At 38.1% G+C, this 23039-nt stretch overlaps 1 protein-coding gene and 1 pseudogene across 14 annotated transcripts in view; one reads left to right on the forward strand and one right to left on the reverse strand.

Annotated features, from left to right (window-relative positions):
* ERC1 (ELKS/RAB6-interacting/CAST family member 1) overlaps window positions 1-23039 on the reverse strand; it is a 548010-nt gene that overhangs the window by 265372 nt on the left and 259599 nt on the right. The gene's annotated exons all lie outside the window — the stretch shown is intronic.
* Window positions 637-2100, forward strand: LOC116623509 (annotated as a pseudogene).

The raw sequence follows: 23039 nt of genomic DNA on the forward strand, positions 1-23039 counted from the left end.
GACAACAAAGGATTTAGAATATTATGTAAACTTACTGGATAAAGCAGTAACAGATTTGAGAAGACTGACTACAACTCTGAAAGAAGTTCCACTGTGGATAAAATGCTATCAAACAGCATCACATGCTACAGAGAAATTGTTTGTGAAAGAAAGAGTTGATGTGGCCAACTTCATTTTTTCTTTTTTTTTTTAAGATTTTATTTATTCGGGGCGCCTGGGTGGCTCAGTCGTTAAACGTCTGCCTTCAGCTCGGGTCATGATCCCACGGTCCTGGGATCGAGCCCCACATCGGGCTCCCTGCTCCGCGGGAAGCCTGCTTCTCCCTCTCACACTCCCTCTGCTTGTGTTCCCTCTCTCGCTGTGTCTCTCTCTGTCAAATAAATAAATAAAATCTTAAAAAAAAAAAAAGATTTTATTTATTCATTTTTGAGAGAGAGAGGAAGCATGAGTGGGGGATGGGGGGCAGAGGAAGAGTGAAGCAGATTCCCCACTGAGCCAGGAGCCCAACATAGGGCTAGACCCCAGGACCCTGGGATCATGACCTGAGCCAAATGCAGATGCTTAACTGAATGAGCCACCCAGGCACCCCCACTGTTTTCGTATTTGAAGAAATTCCAATAGGTAGTGGGCGTGGAGAGCAGACCTCAAAAAGCCCTGAGCAGCCCCACCAACTCTGGTCTAGTTACCATCACACCCCAGGAGGAGCTGCAGCTGCCTAAACCAGCCCCATCACCGTCACTGCAACCATGAGCAGTGAAGTGGAGACCTTCCAGTCACCCAACCCTGGCCCCTGTCCCAGCACTGCTGACACCAAGCTGGATCCCATAGTTGGATGTGGTGGCCTCACATCAGGGTGCCTGCCAGCAAGCATAAGAAGATTTGGGGAACGGTAGAATGGTTCAGTGTGAGATACAGATATGGTTTCATATCTGTATTTTAGCAGTAATACACTAAGGAAGATGTATTTGTACACCTGTCATAAAGAGGAATAACTCTTAAGAAGTACCTTCACAATGTGGGAGATGGAGGGACTGTGGAGTATGATGTTGTTGAAGGGAAAAGGGTGAGGAGGTAGCAAATGGTATAGGCGCTGGTGGAGCTCCAGTACAAGGCAGTAAATATGCAGCAGACCATAACCATTGTAGGCACTATCAACGGCACATGGGTCCTCCATGCAATTACTAGCAGAATTGCCAAAATAGTGAGAGTGAGGAAAAGAATGAGGGATTAGACACTGTTTCCAAGGCCAGACCCAACAGCTCCAGACCTACTGCAGGCAACAATTCCCATCTTACTACAGTGGAGACCCTGGGGACATCAACCATAGTCTTCCAACCCGCTTGGGCAGGGAGAAGTGCTGGAAGGTGCTGACAACCAGAATTCAGGAGGACAAGGTAGACCAGTGAGACAGAGTATGTATCAGGGTCACAGACAACAATTCTGCAGGGGTCTCCTCACCAGAGACCACACAGAGAAGACAACAATAAAGAAGTTTAGGAAAATCAAGGAGATGAGACCCAAGGTAAGCAGCCACCTCAACCTCGGTACTTCCACAAGTTTAATTACTGACACACCCCAAACAACAAAGTGGCAAAGAGACAAAAGCAGCTGATCCACCAGCAAAGAATTCATCTGCCCCAACCCCCCAACTTCTGACTAGGGCAGGGCTGAGTAAATACTGGTTTACCAATTCTCTACCATCATCTGGTTTAGTCATCCAATAAGAAGAAATGAGTATGATATTCCAGGAATAAGAAATTAACAAAAGACTGGAGCTGAAGATCTTAAGTGCTTGTTTTCTGCCCATTAACCAAATAACTAGAACTATCTGCATTATCTATGGAGCATGGGGTTTTTATTATTTTTGCCTAAAGACATCTCTTTTTAGTAATGACAAATATGTTTTTTTAAAAAGCCGGGTTTTTTGTAATACACCTTTAAGGGTTTTCAAATTGTTTCATATCTGGTCAAGATGAGACTTTTAAAAGCCTCATTTTTATTTGTAATAAAAATTTACAACTTGATTTTTTCAAAAAAGTCAACAAACGGCAAGCACCTCTTAATAAAGGTCCTAAACACTTGTCAAAAAAAAAAACTCCCAAAGAAACAAAAACAGAGAAATTGCTACAGCCACCTTCAGCAACCACCACCCAGATCAGTCACAGCCATCAACACTGAAGTTAAGAACCTCCACCAGCAAAAATACTACAACTTGCTGTAAGCGCAGATGCTAGTTAGCATTTTCAGCAATAAAGTATTTTTTAATTAAGGCATGTACATTGATTTTTTAGACATAATACTATCGCACACCTAATAAACTACAATATAGTGTAAACATAACTTTTATATATATATATATACTGGGAAACCAAAAAATTCATTGATTCACTTTATTGCCATATACGCTTTATTGTAGTGGTCTGGAACTAAGCTGGCAATGTCTCCAAGGTATGCCTGTATATGCATGCATCCGCAAACACACACATACACACACACACTGTATTCAATATATATCCTATTAGGTTTGTTTCTCTGGGGAAGCCTAACCAATAAATAAATAAATAATATTGTTAAATTAATATAATTAGTTATATTAATATAACATAACATCATATAGCAATTACATTAACATATAAAATACATTACATATATTATATATTAAAATGTATATTTTATAAGAAATTATATACAATATATAATATATAATATATATTAGAAGATTTATATATATATATTATAAGTAACTGGCTCATGTGATTATGGAATCTGACAAGTGCCAAGATCTGCAAACTGAATGGGCAAGCTTGAGACCCAAGAGAGGCAACTGTGAAGTTCTGGTCCAAAGACTGGCAGACTTAAGACTCAAGACTCAGTGTTTCAATTAGGGTCCAAAAGCAGGCAAAAGCCAACATCCCAGTTCAAACACAACCAGGCAGGATTTACTCTTAGGGGAGGGGAATCAACTGACTGGACAGAACAGGATGAGGGCCACTCACATTACAGAGGGCAATCTGATTTACTCAAGTGTATCAATTTAAATGTTAATTTCATCCAAAACACCCTCACAAAAACATCTAAAATTACCAAATATCTGGGCACCCTGTGGCCCAAGCAAGTTGACACATAAAATTAACCATCACAACTTGTGTTATTTTGTGGTTGCTATACAATACCTGACTGAGAAGTTTCGTGGTTGCTATACAATACCTGACTGAGAAGTTACCCAAGAGTGTTAAATATTGTGTTTGACATCTAGTCTTTAAACTACCTGGAATTGCTTTTTTGTGTATGGTGTGAGGTAGGGAACCAATCTCATTTTTCCCCATAGGGACATCCAATGTCTCAGCCCAATGTGGGGCTCAATCCCAGGACCCTGGAATCGTGACCTGAGCTGGAGGCTCTTAACCAACTGAGCCACCCAGGTGCCCTTGGATCCCTTTTAAAAAGGGTGGGGAGGGGTGCCTGGGTGTTTCAGTCATTTTATTTATTTATTTTTAAATTTTTATTATTATTTTTTTTAGATTTTATTTGTCAGAAAGAGAGAGAGAGCACAAGCAGGGGGATCAGAAGGCAGAGGGAGAAACAGGCTCTCCGCTGAGCAAGGAACCCAAGGCAGGACTCGATCCCAGTACCCTGGGATCATGACCTGAGCTGAAGGCAGTCGCTTAACCGACTGAGCCACCCAGGTGTCCCGGTTCAGTCGTTTTAAGTATCCAACTCTTGATCTCAGCTCAGGGCTTGATCTCAGGGTCATGAGTTCAGGCCCTGTGTTGGGCTCCATGCTGGGCATGGAGCCTACTTAAAAAAATAAAAAATAAAAAGGGTGGGGAAGTTGGTTGGCTATTAGACTCTCCATTTTGGGCTGCCATGGACCTTTTTTCTTCCAAGATGTTCAAGTTTAACAGCTTATCAAGTACCTATATTTTAATTCCCTGTCTATTCACCTCCTGAGATTTCCTTACTTTCTTTCCAACTTATGATACATATTTTATCAAACATCTTCAATTGTTTCTGTGGAAGTTATTTTCCCAGCATCTCATCTGTTATGTTTACAGACATGTTTCAACTTTCATTCCATACTTCTACTTACAGAATTTTGCTTGTTAGTAAAATGTAATTTTCTTAGATTGTTTCATTTTCCCATCTATTTTAGTGCCAGACCCTCAAGGTATTCCTATGTCAGATTATACATACAACCAAGTAAGTTTTAAAGCATTTTTGTATTTAAGGCTAGAAATGGTACCACAGGCCAGGATTTCCAAATAATTATCTCATTTGTGCTTGGGCTCCAGCCAGGGAAACAGTTTCAAGGTTAAACTGAAATACTCTGTTACTTTTCCACAACCCCAGAGAACACATCCAACTATCTCCATTTGGATATCTGTTCCATTATATGCCTACCACACAGCAGTTATACAGTTTTAGGTATAGTCACTGAGAGATGAAGGTAATGAAAGCTGAGTAGAAGAAATGAAGAGATATATACCACACTAAACAATGAAGAAATTCTCCACCATTTAAAAATGTGCTCCAGGTCACAGTATGATCTTCAAAAACATATGTTTCAAGACACAAAAAAAGCCCAGGCCAGAGCTGGGATTCAAGTATGCAACTTAACTGCCTCCAGTAACATATTAAGAGAAAGCACAGGGCTTGATAGTGTGCAGTGCCAGCACGACCAGATGGTTTGCTTAAATCACAAGCTAATAAACTTTTACTCAGAATAAGAAGGAACAAATTATGACTTTACCACAGTCCCATTTTCCTTAAGAAAGCAAAGCAATTAGGTGCTTCAGGTGCTGGCAAAGACTGCATCTTCAAGTTTCCCACCTTCTTCTGTTCCCCAACAGAAAGCAAAATACTTTTTTGTCGTTTCCAAGATGCTTATGGAAAATCTTGTTATAGTTTCTTAGGAGGGTAAGAAACATAAGTCTCCAAAGGAATGAAACGATTAGAAGAAAAAAGGAGTGTACAAAGGAAGATTACCTAGAGGTTAAGCATTCATCGTGGAAGTCAGATTTTCATTTGAGAAGTCCACCGGTTCTTTTGATTTCAAAGAAATTCTAGATTAAGACCCACTCTGTTATACAATTACTAAAAAAGTTTTTAAATTAAAAAAAAAAAAAGGTGTTTGTTTTTTTTTAATTTAAAAAGCTCCTGAGTTGAGGAGCATTTCTCAAGTATCAGTGACAGCTTACACACATATATACATATATACCTTCTACCATCCTCTCCCAACAAACTCCTCTAGGTGTCACACAATCACTACTACAGCGAATTTAAATTTACAGAATTTCTAAAACAGATGTACACTAGTATTTATACCAGAAATATTCTCTTTTCCCATTATGTTCTTTTTGTCAATGCATGGTAATTCTTTGACAAGATATATACCAACATTAGAGTATTTTATGACTAGGGAGTAGCTATAGCTATTATAACAACAACAGCAGCAATTACCTTGTTTGAATACTTTGAAGTGTTCGAAGCACTTTACAGACATCATTTCATTAAATGCTCACAATGATCCTCTGAGGCTAGATATTAGGTATTATTATTATTCTCACTTTCATAGAAGACAATACAGGTTTGGAGAGTTTAAGTGCCTTATTCAAGGTCATAATAGCTAGAGGGGAAAGAACCAAGATTCCAACCTAGGCAGTCACACCTCACTGTATTCAGAGTTAATGCTGTTTTGCTGCAGTGTATCAGTGTTCCACAAAAGCTTTCCACAATTATATCTAATAAATCACTCTGCAGAGTGTTCCCATGCCCGTTTTGCATCTTTCCCTCCTTTCTTTCTCCCCCTTCTCCCCTTCCCCCTAAATATTTAATTCCCACCTTGTGCTGGGTACTATGTGTTAGGCATTGAAGATATAACAGAAAACAAAACAGATATATTTCTCTATAGCTCTTGAGCTTTGAGTACATATATAGTCATTAATTAATAAAATTCATAAATATTTTATTATAAACTGTGTACAGTGCATAACATGAGGCTTTGATCTATGTTTTGGGGGCCTAGAGAGTTTGCCCAAGAAAGTAAGGAGCAGATGGGGAGGAAAATGGCATTCCAGCTTGTATAGTGGCCCTGAAGTGGGAAAGCAGAGAGAGAAGATAAAAGATACAAGCCCCGAGAACAAGGAGAAGGGTGCAAATGTGGTAGGAGAGGGAGAAAGGGGCTAGATGTAGAAGGATCTTGTAGGCCATGAGGGATTTGGGCTTTTATCCTAAATACAACAGAAAGGTACTAAAGGGATCTGACTAAATAGAGGAGCAAGAGGATTCAGAATGTGAAAATCAGAATTACTAAAATGATGGAACAAGGTTTCTAAGCTGAATACAGAGAGAAGCCAAGACAGGGAATACAGAGGGAAGAAAAGACAGGGCTAATGGATTAGGATGAAGCAAAAAGAGAAAAAGAAGTTCAAATGATAATGGAAAGATAGTACAAATGAACAAGAATGCTAAAATAATAGGCAATTGTGTTTAGAGAGAAAGATACTGTAATGAGTGAATTTGGAGGTAGGCTAGATTACAAGGTTTAGAATGCCAAATATGGGATGAAGAAAATCAATAGAGACAAAGGTCAAGAAACTGAAAGGATAAGGTAAATGAATTATACACACAGATTCTGAAGTCAGTGGAGATAAAAATTTTCAATGAAATCCTTCAATGCTATATCAGAATGGCATGAGACTTGAAGAAGTAGGTGTTCTCATAAGAATGGGATGGAATAATGGTCTGAAGGTGTAACAGGAAACAAGAAGGGTCCTACCTCTAACCCTACGGTTCAGAAGAAACACGTATTTATCACCAGAAAAGAGTTGCTGGAAGTTGTCAAAGGAGATGCCAAATTGTACCTCAGGCAAAGAAGGTGAAAGCTGGTTCAAGAAGAAAAAGAGAAATCAAATATAGCATGATTTCATTCATATGTGGAATTCAAGAAACAAAAGAAAAAAAAATGAACAAACACACAAAAGAGACAAACAAACTTTTAAATACAGAGAACAAACTGATGGTTACCAGAGGAGAGGTGGGTGGGCATATGGGTAGAATAAAGGGGATTACGGGTATGCTTAAAATGATGAGCACTGAGTAATGTATAGAACTGTTGAATCATTATATTGTACAACTAAAAGTAATATAACACCATATGTTAATTACATGAAGAGGAGGAAGAGGGGGAAGAGGAGTGGGAAGAAATTAAGAATGTATGTGTCAAGGCCTGGCACAGAATAGAAACTCAGTAACTATTTGGTGAATCGGTGAATGAATGAAGACAAATGAATCTGTGAATTTTGGTGACACAGTGGGAAGATGTAGGAGTAAGAAGAGCTGAACAATATGTTGACGCAAGAAAGTACTGAACAGATAGGGATAATGATGCAGTACAGATGATTGGAGGGTTATTTTTTGGACAATGTCTAATGAAATCTAGGATGAAAGGCACAGTAAAATTAACTCTATTAGGTTCTTTAAAAAGGGTGGGCACTGGTCCCACTGTACCATAACTTCAAAACAAAGCAGACGATACCAAAGTAAGAATTAAGAATTGTTTTCTTAATGCGTATGACTTATATGATAGCACTGATTTAATTTTCTGTTCTGTTTATTGAAAATAAGGTATTGTAAGTGATTACTGAAGTAACTTAATGGTAACAGATAACACTGAAATCAGCAGTATATTAAACTTAGGAATTTGTAAGGTACTACTGCTATCTTTTACTCCTGACCTTATGAAGAACCCAAATATGAGCAGGAGTCACATGTATAGTACTGAAAAGGAAACCAAAGAAAATACATTTCTCCAATTCAACTTTGGGAGTCACTAGATTTCTTGACTTTTTAAATAGTGTCGCATTTCTCTAATAAGTCAACACTGTCAAAGGTTGGTGAGTATGAATAAAATCAACAAATGACACTTTAAATAATTAATGTGCTCCGCTGGTAAAGAATTTACAAAATGTTTTTACCATCTCTCAAAATATGGCTCACACTCCCACAGGACACTTAATGATGCTGGGTATTTCTATAAAAGCATATGGTTTATAAGAATCCACAGCTAAGACTGACTTGTAGAAGAGATAAATGCACATTGACTGGCTGTGTTACTTAATCAGCAACTGCCTTTAAGTTTCCAGTAATATTGTGTTGTGGTAACAAATCTTTAGCTGAAGATAAATTTTTTTATTGAAGTATAATTGACATACAATAGCCTTTAAGTTTCAGGTGTACATCCTGGTGATTCAATATCTTTATACATTACTGAAATGAACCCCACCCAATATGTCTAGTTACCGTATGTCACCATACAAATATAAAGTAATTATAATATTACTGACTATATTCCATATGCTGTATATTACATCCCCATGACTAATTTATTTTATAACTGGATGCTTGTACCTCTTAATCCCCTTCACCTAGTTCCCCCACCCCCCAATTCCTCCCTATTCTAATAACCAATAGTTTGTCCTCTATATCTATGAGTCTGTTTCTGTTTTATTTGATTTGTTATTTTTTTTATATTCCACATATAAGTGAAATCATACAGTACTTGTCTTTTTCTGACTTATTACACATAGCATAATACCCTCTAGGTCCATCCATGTAGTTGCAAATGGCAAGATTTCATTGTTTTTAAAAATTTAAAAAGAGTAGAAACACAACGATGTGAAAGAAATGCTTTTTTTCCCCCCAAACCATCTCAAATTTTCTTTTTTCTTTATCAACCCAGAGGGCTTGGGTAGATAAATCTTATAATAAGCCCTCATCATTCCTAAGTGAAGCTTTAAAAATCCCACATCAATAAAACGTGGGTGCACATTTTCAAAGCAAAGCAAATGTCCCCCTGCTGCTATGAATCTCATCATTTGTATCACTGAGGTTGGAAAGCGGCTTTAAGAAGGGCGAATGTTTACCTCACTGCTGATTCCATTTAGGTGATTTTTTTGGTAACAAAGCATCAAAACTAAAAACTAAACATCTGAATTAAAGCACTCAAAATTACTTTTTTTTTCAGAAGACTGTTACTTGACTAATGTCTCCTATAATTTGCTTACTTAAGCAACCAAGAGTTCATACCAGAATCAAGTAAAACAAAAATTAACAATTGCCTGTGTTCACATAGACTCTATGGCTCTTCTCTACTCCTGGAAGAAAAAAGGATAGAAATAATCTAAGTAACATCACATTTTCTTTCTCCAGCAGCAGTAACAAGACGTGGCAACCATCATTTTACACTCTTCTGCATCTGGGTCTGAGACCTCTTTATATCTCATTAGAGTTTGTGACAAATGAGTAATTTAGGGAAATATAAATAGAGGTGGAAAGACAAGACTTTCCCTTGAACTTCGAGCTCTAGTAAATTCTCTTCAAAAAAAATTTTTTTTTCTGCATTACTAGGAAGTCAAGACAACAGGCTAAAGTAGATGCTAGGAGGGCTGTACAAGCTGTCCAGCTTTTGAAAAGAAATTTCCTTCATAGTTGAAATCATTTGGCCATTTTACATGGAGAAAACATTAATTACTTTTCATCACAGAAAACAGCAATCCCCTCACTAGCATAAAGTCACCAACAGAGACCAGAGTATTTAGGGCTTAAGCCCTCTTTCTAAGATCAAATAAACAATTTGAATAAAACAGCTTCATACTATTTCCTTAAGTTTTCAACGATAAAAGTTTACTGACACTTTAATGGAAAATTTTAATCCTCATTTGCATTGCTGGAAAAAAGTCAAACAGCTACCTAGAAGTAAAAAGAATATTTCATCAATTGCAGATACCTTTTGTGGAGAAAACATATTATTTCATTATAACCCCTGGAAAATGGTTATAAAAAAAATACTGGCAAATGAAAGTAAAAAGTTTATCAAAATTTTACTACTAAAAATAGTAAAATAAAAAATAAAAATTTTATTTATTACAAATTTACTATTAGTCAAAGAAGAAAAAGGGTGGGATTTAATGTCTGGCAACCCAAGGATACCAAGAGAGAACTCATAAGCATCACATAAATGTGTACGTACAGACACACACACACGATTATTCTGGCCATAACAATAATGCTCAACATTTGTATACTGTCTTTATAGGCTACCAAAACACTTGTGGGGCTAATAAATTACTTCATTCCACTACGGAGGCTTAGAAAGATTATGAGCCTTACCCTAAATCACAGCTAGTAAACAGAAGAGCTAGAATCCCCATCACTTGACTTCTGGTTCACTGCACTTTACACTAGCCCTTATTACCTCTTTATTCATTCATTAAAGAGGGTGGAGATAAGAGGAGGGGACAAATGAGTGCCAAAGTAGAGCATGGGTCATGCCACACACAAAAACTATCTGTTGTGTAGGATAAGTCCTGCTGTGTATATTTCTCTAGGAAAATATGTTTTATTGAAAACATCCAAGAAGGTGCAGCCAAGGAGAACATAAACTGCATATAAAAATCAGTGGGAAGCCATCTGGCTCTCATGACTTCACCTTCAGCGGTATCTTGGATGACTGCCTCTATCGTCAATAATTTGGTTTATCAAACTTCTCAGTAGGAGATAATAGAATAAGGGCCAAACACCCCAAGAACTCATTACAAGCAAACTCAATATCATCTGTTACAGATCTGTCACATAGATTCCAAAAGTGCTTCCCAGTGCAGTAGTGGTTATAGAGTTTAGTCAGAAGTATAAAAACATGTCTACTTTGAAAACCAGTATCTATAGACTCTGGCACTCATCTCTGTGGTTCAATTTTGGGGTGTGCCAAGGTTTTATTTCTTTTCCACTGCAGTTAATTTTTCATTTGATTATAACTTTGGAAAACACAGATGTGGTCCTTTTGTTGAATGAAAAGGAAAAATCAAGCCAAAATTTAGAAACATAGATATTTCCTGAACTTCCAGAATAATATAATCATGTACTATTTTATCAAAAATTTTTCAAGAACAAAAAGCTATAATAAAAAAGGCAAACCCAAATGCATCACTTTAAGAACTACTGTTACAAACCACTCATTTGTAAAAAGTTTTTTTTTGTTTGTTTGTTTGTTTTTCAGTCATACCGTCCCATGTGGTTATTTCCTGGGAGCTCCAGTTTCCTTTCAGAATTTCTTTACTTGTTGTCTACTGACCCCATCTGGCAAAATTATAGAGGAAGCTATTATAGTGCCTAAAGCTTCTGCTAAGTCAACCCTTTTATTATATGTAAGTAGAAGTTTTAAGAGAAAAAAAGAAAATAAGATCAGGGCAAAATAATCTAAGGATTCTTAGCTTTATCCTTCTATAATACAGAGGATGAGAGAGAAAACATTGCAATTTAAAAAAGGTCATGCTATTGACTTGTAATAATTTTAAACTCCAGGCCCAAGCCCTACTCTCACTTCATACTACATATAAAATCTCTATATTTTTACTGCCCTGTTATTTATAAAGTTTCCTTTCTTCTTTTTCAAGTATACTACACATAACTCCATCAGATGAGTATCTTTCAGGGCTATCAGTATTCTAAATGAAAGAATTCATGTTGCTGCCTTTTCATTGTTATTCTTCAAGATGCTTGTTAGTATTTTGATCTTTTATTGGAAGACTTTTACTAAAACTCTGAGATCCTTCCTTTGTTGAACATAATGATGAGGTAATTATTTCAAGATCGTATCCAGCATAATTGGATGAATAACATTTTAAACAGTACAGGGTAGTTTAAAATTTCAAGTACAGAGTTACTAAAAGGGGAGAAAGAGAAATGTCTGTTTAAACCATGCAAACTGGATTGAGACTACAGGTTTTAGTTGTCTGCCATTCCTACTATCAATATTCAGAACACGATTCTACTAAAGGAAATAAAAATTACCAGGAGAAATTGAAGGAGAGTTTTAAAAACACACTGAGAGCTCCATTTTATTCACCATATGACTTATTCCACATTTGTGAAAGTAATACGAAGTTTCAATTCTTCTTCTGAACACTCATCCTCTGAGACATCTGAGTTTTTAGACCTACTGTTATTTGAACATATTTTGGTAATTTCCATTAATAAGTGGATTGAAATGCAGAATAATATTGGGTTGCCATTGCTACAGACTATATCATTCCTTTAACTTAAAGCCCATTTCATACATCTTTCTAAGATCAAAAGAAGGAGAAGTCTAAACATGGAGATTTCTGCTATGGCAGGGTATAGCCATTTAACTTCTTCTTTCAACAAGCCAGAGATGGCAGAATTCTCTTTGAAGTGGCAGCCCTGTTGGCCTTTGAAGTCCCTTGTCAATTGCAGAATGGCTCTGGTGGGGTTTGTTTTGTAGCCAGCTGTCACCATGAAGGCAGACATGACGTATTTCCAGCAGTCTCACTTCAGGGTCTGTCAAGTGACTGATTTCATAACCAGTCACCATAACAAAGGAGATTCAAACTCACTGACATTAGAGCAAGAGTCTACAATGAAACTTACTAAGTTCCTTGACAGAGTTTGATTTAAATACTGAAATGATTACACAATGGCAAAGAGAAAATGATTGTGAATTTAACTGTCACCATCTCAGATTCTTGGAAAATTAAAAATGTACTTTCCCCATGTTTACCAACAGAATGTTTCATAATAACATCTTTTTAAAAATGAACTATCTTTCAACAAAGTACCCTCAATCTTTGCACGGACCAAAAATGATATTTCTGCAGAAATCTGTAATCTGTTTTAAAAGCACAGTTTATACTGCTATTTTACAACTGAATTTTCTTCTAAGACTGAATGATTCCACATAGTTCTGAGAAACATGTTTGTATTTATAATACTTTTAGACCACTCAGCTACTCACCTCAAAAATTCCCATCACTACTAACATAGAAATCAGTTTAAGGCATAAAGGATAAATAGTGAAAAAAATATGTTAAGAAACTTCTACAAAATATAAATAGAGCCCATTAAAATACTGAATACAAGGAAACAATCTTAATATTATAAATCTATCTTTAAGGCAGGAGAGATGAGACAAATCTTGAAAAACCTAATGTCAGATTCACCAATGATGATCAGAAGTATTAGTCCCACCAGAAGGAAATAAAGTAGGATCAAAAACATTTTCATCCTAATTTGATCAGGGTTTACATCTGTTCTGTAGAATGTTTTGAATTTTTACATGTTTTTATGACATGGCTTACTGCTATCTCAGTGTTGAAGACTAGGTGGTATATAACACCACTTTTTGCTAGTTCCCACTGTTTGAAAGATCAGCCACGGTGGGACAGAGTGCTGCACATTCGCTGCATGAGACATAATAAGTCCTCTTACTTCCCACCATAAGGATAAGTCAGGGATGATGAGGATTTCTAAATTTTATTTTTCCATTGTAGCTACCACGCTTTAAAACCAAATATTCTTTACCACAAAAAATAAGCTTTCAAATAATAATATCTAAATCTTTAAATCTACAAGTGTGAAATCATTTTTGAATTTTTCTGGCAGATGACAAAGTGCTTCATCAAATCCCATGGAGGGATGCCTGGGTGGCTCAGTTGGTTGGACATCTGCCTTCAGCTCAGGTCATGATCGCAAAGTCTTGGGATCAAGTCCCGCATCGGGCTCCTTGCTCAGCAGGGAGCCTGCTCCCCCTGCTTGTGCTCTCTCTCTGACAAATAAATAAAATCTTAAAAAAAAAAAAAAAAAAATCCCATGGAGAGGAATTACAAGAAAGAATACAAACAATTGAAAATATTTTTGTAATAATTCAACATATTTTTGTAATAATTCAAAATATTTTTTTGTAACTAATGTAAAACTCATAAAATTGTCATCAAACTTTACATTGTTTAGTAAATAAAGTGATGCTTCTGTTACCAGGAATGCAAACAGTCAGGAGGTCAGAATAAAATTTCATTCATTCACTCATTATTAATTCATTCACTCAACAAATATTCACTGAATGCCACTATGTACCAGACATGATGGTAGGTCCTAAGGATACAACAATAAACAAGACACAACTCCTGCCCTCAAGGAGCTTTCATTCTAGTAGAGAAGATGGAGATACTCTCTTAAACTGACAGACAGTAAATAAGTAATAATAACATAGTGTTGTCAAACAGTACAGAGTGCTGCTGAAAAACATGGGAGAGACATATAACTCAGACTTGGGGGGAAGAGAAGGTTTTATGGAAGGAGAAGTAGGATTTATCCAGACAAGAGGATGGAATAAAGATGAAGACACTGATTCAGAGAGAACATGTAGTTCAATAAATGCAAACCAATCTTTGTTCTTCTGAAAAAGGACCCAATGAGTCCCCATGTTCTTTCTCTCTCCAGGAAACACTAATATATCTAAGAATTTAAGTGATTAAATACTATGAAGTATTTATCATGATGACAAGAAGTTAATAGGTAATCAATAAATGTCAGTATCTCAAACCTTGTAATTATATTAAGAGTAAGATGCTATGCACTTTCAGTGTGTCACATTTTCTAGTAATAATAAAGACTTTCTCAATTTATGTGTATTTGAGAGTAACTGGAGTAAGTTTCTATTTTAGCTCACAGCACACCTCTGAGCTAAAGCCATATACCCAAGTCCCTAGTTGACAACTCCTTCATGAGAAAGAGGGCACAGGTATCTCAAATTTAATATACACATAGCTGAATCTCCACCCTAAACTCCTCCTCCTCCAGTTTTCCCCACAGTTCAATAAACACCACCACCACCGACTTAGCTTTCATAGCAGAAAACATGGCCATCAGCCCTGCCACCTCCCTCTCCCCAATCTTCCACAGGCAAAACATCAGCAAATCCTATTGCATCTATCTCCAAATAAATCTCTCCATCTCCACTGCCAACCCTATTATGTTCCTGGATTGTGCACTATCTTCCTAACAGGTACTCTGCCTTGTGCCCTTGTTTATTTATTTTTTTCCCTACTTATCTCTGATTTATTTTTCATATAACTGCCAGAATAATCTTTTTATTTTTTTTAAATTTTTTTTATTGTTATGTTAATCCCCATACATTACATCATTAGTTTTAGATATAGTGTTCCATGATTCATTGTTTGTGCATAACACCCAGTGCTCCATGCAGAACGTGCCCTCCTCAATACCCATCACCAGGCTAACCCATTCCCCCACCCCTCTCCCCTCTAGAACCCTCAGTTTGTTTTTCAGAGTCCATCGTCTCTCATGGTTCATCTCCCCCTCCGATTTCCCCCCCTTCATTCTTCCCCTCGCTACATTCTTCTTCTTCTTTTTTTCTTTCTTAACATATATTGCATTATTTGTTTCAGAGGTACAGATCTAAGATTCAACAGTCTTGCACAATTCACAGCGCTTACCAGAACACATACCCTCCCCAGTGTCCATCACCCAGTCACCCCATCCCTCCCACCCCACCCCCCACTCCAGCAACCCTCAGTTTGTTTCCTGAGATTAAGAATTCCTCATATCAGTGAGGTCATATGATACATGTCTTTCTCTGTTTGACTTATTTCGCTCAGCATAATACCCTCCAGTTCCATCCACGTTGTTGCAAAAGGCAAGATCTCATTCCTTTTGATGGCTGCATAATATTCCATTGTATATATATACCACACCTTCTTTATCCATTCATCTGTTGATGGACATCTTGGCTCTTTCCACAGTTTGGCTATTGTGGACATTGCTGCTATAAACATCGGGGTGCACGTACCCTTTCGGGTCCCTACTTTTGTATCTTTGGGGTAAATACCCAGGAGTGCAATTGCTGGATCATATGGTAGCTCTATTTTCAACTTTTTGAGGAACCTCCATACTGTTTTCCAGAGTGGCTGCACCAGCTTGCATTCCCACCAACAGTGTAGGAGGGTTCCCCTTTCTCCGCATCCCCGCCAACATCTGTCATTTCCTGACTTGTTAATTTTAGCCATTCTGACTGGTGTGAGGTGGTATCTCATTGAGGTTTTGATTTGGATTTCCCTGATGCCGAGCGATACTGAACACTTTTTCATGTGTCTGTTGGCCGTTTGGATGTCTTCTTTGGAAAAATGTCTGTTCATGTCTTCTGCCCATTTCTTGATTGGATTCTTTGTTCTTTGGGTGTTGAGTTTGATGAGTTCTTTATAGATTTTGGATACTAGCCCTTTATCTGATATGTCATTTGCAAATATCTTCTCCCATTCTGTCAGTTGTCTTTTGGTTTTGTTGACTGTTTCCTTTGCTTTGCAAAAGCTTTTTATCTTGATGAAGTCCCAATAGTTCATTTTTGCCCTTGCTTCCCTTGCCTTTGGCGATGTTTCTAGGAAGAAGTTGCTGCGGCTGAGGTCGAAGAGGTTGCTGCCTGTGTTCTCCTTTAGGATTTTGATGGACTCCTGTCTCACATTGAGGTCTTTCAACCATTTGGAGTCTATTTTTGTGTGTGGTGTAAGGAAATGGTCCAGTTTCATTCTTCTGCATGTGGCTGTCCAATTTTCCCAACACCATGTGTTGAAGAGACTGTCTTTTTTCCATTGGACATTCTTTCCTGCTTTGTCAAAGATTAGTTGACCATATAGTTGAGGGTCCATTTCTGGGCTCTCTATTCTGTTCCATTGATCTATGTGTCTGTTTTTGTGCCAGTACCATACTGTCTTGATGATGACAGCTTTGTAGTAGAGCTGGAAGTCCGGAATTGTGATGCCGCCAGCTTTGCTTTTCTTTTTCAACATTCCTCTGGCTATGCGGGGTCTTTTCTGGTTCCGTACAAATTTTAGGATTATTTGTTCCATTTCTTTGAAAAAAGTGGACGGTATTTTGATGGGGATTGCATTGAATGTGTAGATTGCTCTAGGTAGGATTGACATCTTCACAATATTTGTTCTTCCAATCCATGAGCATGGAACGTTTTTCCATTTCTTTGTGTCTTCCTCAATTTCTTTCATGAGTATTTTATAGTTTTCTGAGTACAGATCCTTTGCCTCTTTGGTTAGATTTATTCCTAGGTATCTTATGGTTTTGGGTGCAATTGTAAATGGGATCGACTCCTTAATTTCTCTTTCTTCTGACTTGTTGTTGGTGTATAGGAATGCCACTGACTTCTGTGCATTGATTTTATATCCTGCCACTTGACTGAATTCCTGTATGAGTTCTAGCAGTTTTGGGGTGGAGTCTTTGGGATTTTCCACATAAAGTATCATATCATCTGCAAAGAGTGAGAGTTTGACTTCTTCTTTGCCAATTTGGATGCCTTTGATTTCTTTTTGTTGTCTGATTGCTGTGGCTAGGACTTCCAATACTATGTTGAATAGCAGTGGTGATAGTGGACATCCCTGCCGCGTTCCTGACCTTAGGGGGAAAGCTCTCAGTTTTTCCCCATTGAGAATGATATTCGCTGTAGGTTTTTCATAGATGGCTTTTATGATATTGAGGTATGTACCCTCTATCCCTATACTCTGAAGAGTTTTGATCAAGAAAGGATGCTGTACTTTGTCAAATGCTTTTTCTGCATCTATTGAGAGGATCATATGATTCTTGTTCTTTCTTTTGTTAATGTATTGTATCACGTTGATTGATTTGCGGATGTTGAACCAACTTTGCAGCCCAGGGATAAATCCGACTTGGTCGTGGTGAATAATCCTTTTAATGTACTGTTGGATCCTATTGGCTAGTATTTTGGTGAGAATTTTTGCATCCATGTTCATCAGGGATATTGGTCTGTACTTCTCCTTTTTGATGGGGTCTTTGTCTGGTTTTGGGATCAAGGTAATGCTGGCCTTGTAAAATGAGTTTGGAAGTTTTCCTTCCATTTCTATTTTTTGGAACAGTTTCAGAAGGATAGGTATTAATTCTTCTTGAAATGTTTGGTAGAATTCCCCTGGGAAGCCATCTGGCCCTGGGCTTTTGTGTTTTGGGAGATTTTTGATGACTGCTTCTTTTTCCTTAATGGTTATAGGTCTGTTCAGGTTTTCTATTTCTTCCTGGTTCAGTTTTGGTAGTTGATACATCTCTAGGAATGCATCCATTACTTCCAGGTTATCTAATTTGCTGGCATAGAGTTGCTCATAATATGTTCTTATAATTGTTTGTATTTCTTTGGTGTTGGTTGTGATTTCTCCTCTTTCATTCATGATTTTGTTGATTTGGGTCATTTCTCTTTTCTTTTTGATAAGTCTGGCCAGGGGCTTATCAATCTTGTTAATTGTTTCAAAGAACCAGCTCCTAGTTTCGTTGATCCTGTTCTACTGTTCTTTTGGTTTCTATTTCATTGATTTCTGCTCTGATCTTTATTATTTCTCTTCTCCTGCTGGGTTTAGGCTTTATTTGCTGTTCTTTCTCCAGCTCCTTTAGGTGTAGGGTTAGGTTGTGTATTTGAGACCTTTCTTGTTTCTTGAGAAAGGCTTGTATTGCTATATACTTTCCTCTTAGGACTGCCTTTGCTGTATCCCAAAGATTTTGAATAGTTGTGTTTTCATTTTCATTGGTTTCCATGAATTTTTTTAATTCTTCTTTAATTTCCTGGTTGACCCATTCATTCTTCAGTAGGATGCTCTTTAGCCTCCATGTATTTGAGTTCTTTCCGACTTTCCTCTTGTGATTGAGTTCTAGTTTCAAAGCACTGTGGTCTGAAAATATGCAGGGGATGATCCCAATCTTCTGGTACTGGTTGAGACCTGATTTATGACCTAGGATGTGATCTATTCTGGAGAATGTTCCATGGGCACTAGAGAAGAATGTGTATTCCGTTGCTTTGGGATGGAATGTTCTGAATATGTCTGTGAAGTCCATTTGGTCCACTGTGTCATTTAAAGTCTTTATTTCCTTGTTGATCTTTTGCTTAGACGATCTGTCCATTTCAGTGAGGGGGGTGTTAAAGTCCCCCACTATTATTGTATTGTTGTCAATGTGTTTCTGTGCCTTTGTTATTAATTGCCTTATATAATTGGCTGCTCCCATGTTAGGGGCATAGATATTTACAATTGTTAGATCTTCTTGTTGGATAGACCCTTTAAGTAGGATATAATGTCCTTCCTCATCTCTTATTACAGTCTTTGGTTTAAAATCTAATTTGTCTGATATAAGGATTGCCACCTCAGCTTTCTTTTGGTGTCCATTAGCATGGTAAATGGTTTTCCACCCCCTCACTTTCAACCTGGGGGTGTCTTTGGGTCTAAAATGAGTCTCTTGCAGACAGCATATCGATGGGTCTTGTTTTTTAATCCAATCTGATAGCCTGTGTCTTTTGATTGGGGCATTTAGCCCATTTACATTCAGGGTAACTATTGAAAGATAGGAATTTAGTGCCATTGTATTGCCTGTAAAGTGACTGTTACTGTATATTGTTTGTGTTCCTTTCTGGTCTATGTTGCTTTTAGGCTCTCTCTTTGCTTAGAGGACCCCTTTCAATATTTGTTGTAGGGCTGGTTTCGTGTTTGCAAATTCCTTTAGTTTTTGTTTGTCCTGAAAGCTTTTTATCTCTCCTTCAATTTTCAATGACAGCCTAGCTGGATATAGTATTCTTGGCTGCATATTTTTCTCATTTAGTGCTCTGAATATGTCCTGCCAGTCCTTTCTGGCCTGCCAGGTCTCTGTGGATAAGTCTGTTGCCAATCTAATGTTTCTACCATTGTAGGTTACATATCTCTTCTCCCGAGCTGCTTTCAGGATTTTCTCTTTGTCTCTGAGACTCGTAAGTTTTACTATTAGATGTCGGGGTGTTGACCTATTTTTATTGATTTTGAGAGGGGTTCTCTGTGCTTCCTGGATTTTGATGCCTGTTTCCTTCCCCAAATTAGGGAAGTTCTCTGCTATAATTTGCTCCATTATACCTTCTGCCCCTCTCTCTCTTTCTTCTTCTTCTGGGATCCCAATTATTCTAATGTTGTTTCGTCTTATGGTATCGTTTATCTCTCGAATTCTGCCCTCGTGATCCAGTAGTTGTTTATCTCTCTTTTTCTCAGCTTCTTTATTTTCCATCATTTGGTCTTCTATCTCACTGATTCTTTCTTCTGCCTCATTTATCCTAGCAGTTAGCGCCCCCATATTTGACTGCACCTCATTAATAGCCTTTTTGATTCCTACTTGGTTAGATTTTAGTTCTTTTACTTTTCCAGAAAGCGTTTCTCTAATAACTTCCATGCTTTTTTCAAGCCCAGCTAGTATCTTTAAAGTGATGATTCTGAACTCTAGATCTGACATCGTACTAATGTCCGTATTGAGTAGGTCCCTGGCAGTCGGTACTACCTCTTGTTCTTTTTGTTGAGGTGATTTTTTCCGTCTTGTCATTTTGTGCAGAGGAGAATAGATTAATGAGAGAACAAAATGCTAGCAGGGTAACAATGTCCCCAGAAAATATACTCTAAACAAATCAGAAAAGACCTGAAGCAGTGGGAAAAGAAAGGGAAAGAGAGAAAAAAGAAAAAGAAAGAAAAAAAGAAAAAAGAAAAAGAAAAAGATAAAGATAAAAACAAACAAAAGCAGAACAAAACAAAACAAAAACAGAATGTGATCAAATATGATCAGGCTGGTTTATAGATCAGTGCCACACACTAGATTTTGGGTGTATTTTGGTCTGTTAAAAGAAAGTCCCTCCCAAAATTTTAAAGAAAGAAAAACTTATATATGTACAAAAATAAGGGTTGATATGATGAAGGGATGGAATATGACTGTAAAGATGGAAATTATAAAAAATTTTATAAAAGGATTTGATAAGTTGTTTGAAAAAAGAAAGAAGAGGATTAAAAAAAAAAAGAAAGAAAGAAAAAAGGGAGAGAATGTGATCAGGCAGGGGAGTAGAAAAAAACCATACACTAGAGATTTAGAGTATATTTTGATCTGTTAGAAGAAACTATCTCAAGATTTTAAAGAGAGAACAACTTATATATATATGCCAAAAATACGGGTAACTACTATGAAGGGATAGAATATGACTTTAAAAATGAAAAATAAAAATTTTTTTTTTTTTTAAAAAGGGATTGATAAGATGTTGGTTGAAAAAGGGAAAAAGAAAAATTCAAAAAAAAAGAAAAAAAGAAAAAAGAAAAAAGACAGTTAAAAAAAAAAATTAACTTTGAAAGACTACAGAATCATGGTAAAAAAGCCATGAATTCTATGTGCATTATTCCCCTAGCGCTGGAGTTCTGCCGTTCTCATTGATCGGTAAACTTGGTCTTGGCTGGCTGTTCTCGCTGATCTTCTGGGGGAGGGGCCTGTTGCCGTGGTTCCCAAATGTCTTTGCCGGAGGCAAAATTGCCCCGCCCTTGCCGGTCCGGGCTAAGTAATCTGCTCGGGTTTGCTCTCCGGAGCTTTTGTTCCCTGCAAGCTTTCCGTACAGCTTTGGAGGCGGAGAGTGAAAATGGCGGCCTCCCAGTCTCCGCCGCGGAGGAGCCGAGAACTCGGGGTCCCACTCCTCAGCGAGCCCCCAGAGAAAAGCAGTCACTCCCGTCTCCCCGGTCTCCGGCCACACTCCGCGCTCACCCGGCCTGTGACCGCGCCTTTCTATCTGGCACCCGACCCCGGGTGGAGTCTCCAAACCCAGCAGATCCCCGCGGTGCGCTCCCGCGCCTCTCCTCCCGGGGGAAGAAGGGGAGTCTCCCCGGATCTGCCACTTGTTGGGTCCCTGCTGGAGGAGCAGTGGCCCGACTGTGCCGCGGATCACGGTTTATGACAACCCCGAGCTGAGAGCCCGCGCCTGGGCTCCGTCTCTGCAGCCGGCTTCCCTGCTCCGATACCTGGGAGCTCTGCCGCACTCAGGCACCCCGGGTCTTTCTGTGACCCCGAGGGTCCTGAGACCACACTGTCCCGCGAGGGTTCCACCCCCCACTTCGCCACCAGAGTGACATCCCTCAGCGGAGCAGACTTCTAAAAGTTCCGATTTTGTGCTCCGCGGCTCTATCACTTGCCAAAAGCGGCCGACGGAGGCCCCTCCCCCGCCGTCTATCCTCCCGAATAACGCCTCGGATTCACTTCTCCGCACGTCCTACCTTCCAGAAAGTGGTCGCTTTTCTGTTCAGAGAGTTGTTGCTATTCTTTTCTTCGATCTCTTGTTGAGTTTGTAGGTGTTCAGAATGGTTTGTTTCCTATCCAGCTGACTTCCTGAGAGGAGACAAAATCCAGGTCTCCTACTCCTCCGCCATCTTGCTCCACCCCCCCAATCCAGAATAATCTTTTTAAAACATAAAATGGATTTTTGTCATTCTTCTGCTTAAAATGATTTAAAGGCTAACCATTATGATTAATACAAAATCTAAAATCATTGACATGACCATCCTACATAATCTGGTTCCTATCTTCCTCTCCAGTTTCATGTCATACCATCTGTTCTTTCATTCCTTTACTTACTCATTCACTCACCTACCTATCCACCCAGCCACCAACTCACTTCTACTCAGCATTCTCCAGTAACTGGTGGTTTTCTTTTACTTCTACAGCATAACTATACCATGCTCTTCCCATTATTAGGGTGTTCACACAGGTGGTTTCCACTGACGTAAATCTCTTGACATTCTAAATCTCCCCAATTCCTATTTACTTTTCATGTGTCAAGTATCAATGTCTTAGAGGTGCCTTCCCTGACCATTCATTCTAAATAAGTTCCCCTTGTTATACTCTTTTTATAATTCTATACTTTATTTGCCTGTATCACAATCTTAAAGAATATGTTTATGTGATTAACCTCCCTAAAATATAAACACCAGGAGGAAAGGAACCATATTTGTTTTGTTCACTAATGTATTCCCAGTTTCTAGCACACAGTAAACTCTCAATAAGCATTATTGGAATGAATAACAGAGTAATGGAATAAGTGGTATCTATGAAGCCATTAAACTCTTAACACTAGGGTGGCATATTCTCTCTATGAACAGACACCTCTTTCTCGCTTCTATAACTTTTGTATTTCTTTTTCCTATACTAATTCCATCATGCATGCTATAAACTGAAGTGTCTAATATTATATGAACATGGGGTAATACACACACACACATGCACGCACACACTCACAATTATGGTTATCTCTTGAAAGTGACCTAGTCCTCTACTAACCTAGTCTTTCACCATTATTTCTTAAAGTAATAATTACTTTTGACAAATAGGCTTTTAGACCACAGATGTTT

The sequence above is a fragment of the Phoca vitulina genome, unplaced genomic scaffold (assembly GCF_004348235.1).
Source record: "Phoca vitulina isolate PV1807 unplaced genomic scaffold, GSC_HSeal_1.0 scaffold59, whole genome shotgun sequence".
Taxonomy (NCBI): domain Eukaryota; kingdom Metazoa; phylum Chordata; class Mammalia; order Carnivora; family Phocidae; genus Phoca; species Phoca vitulina.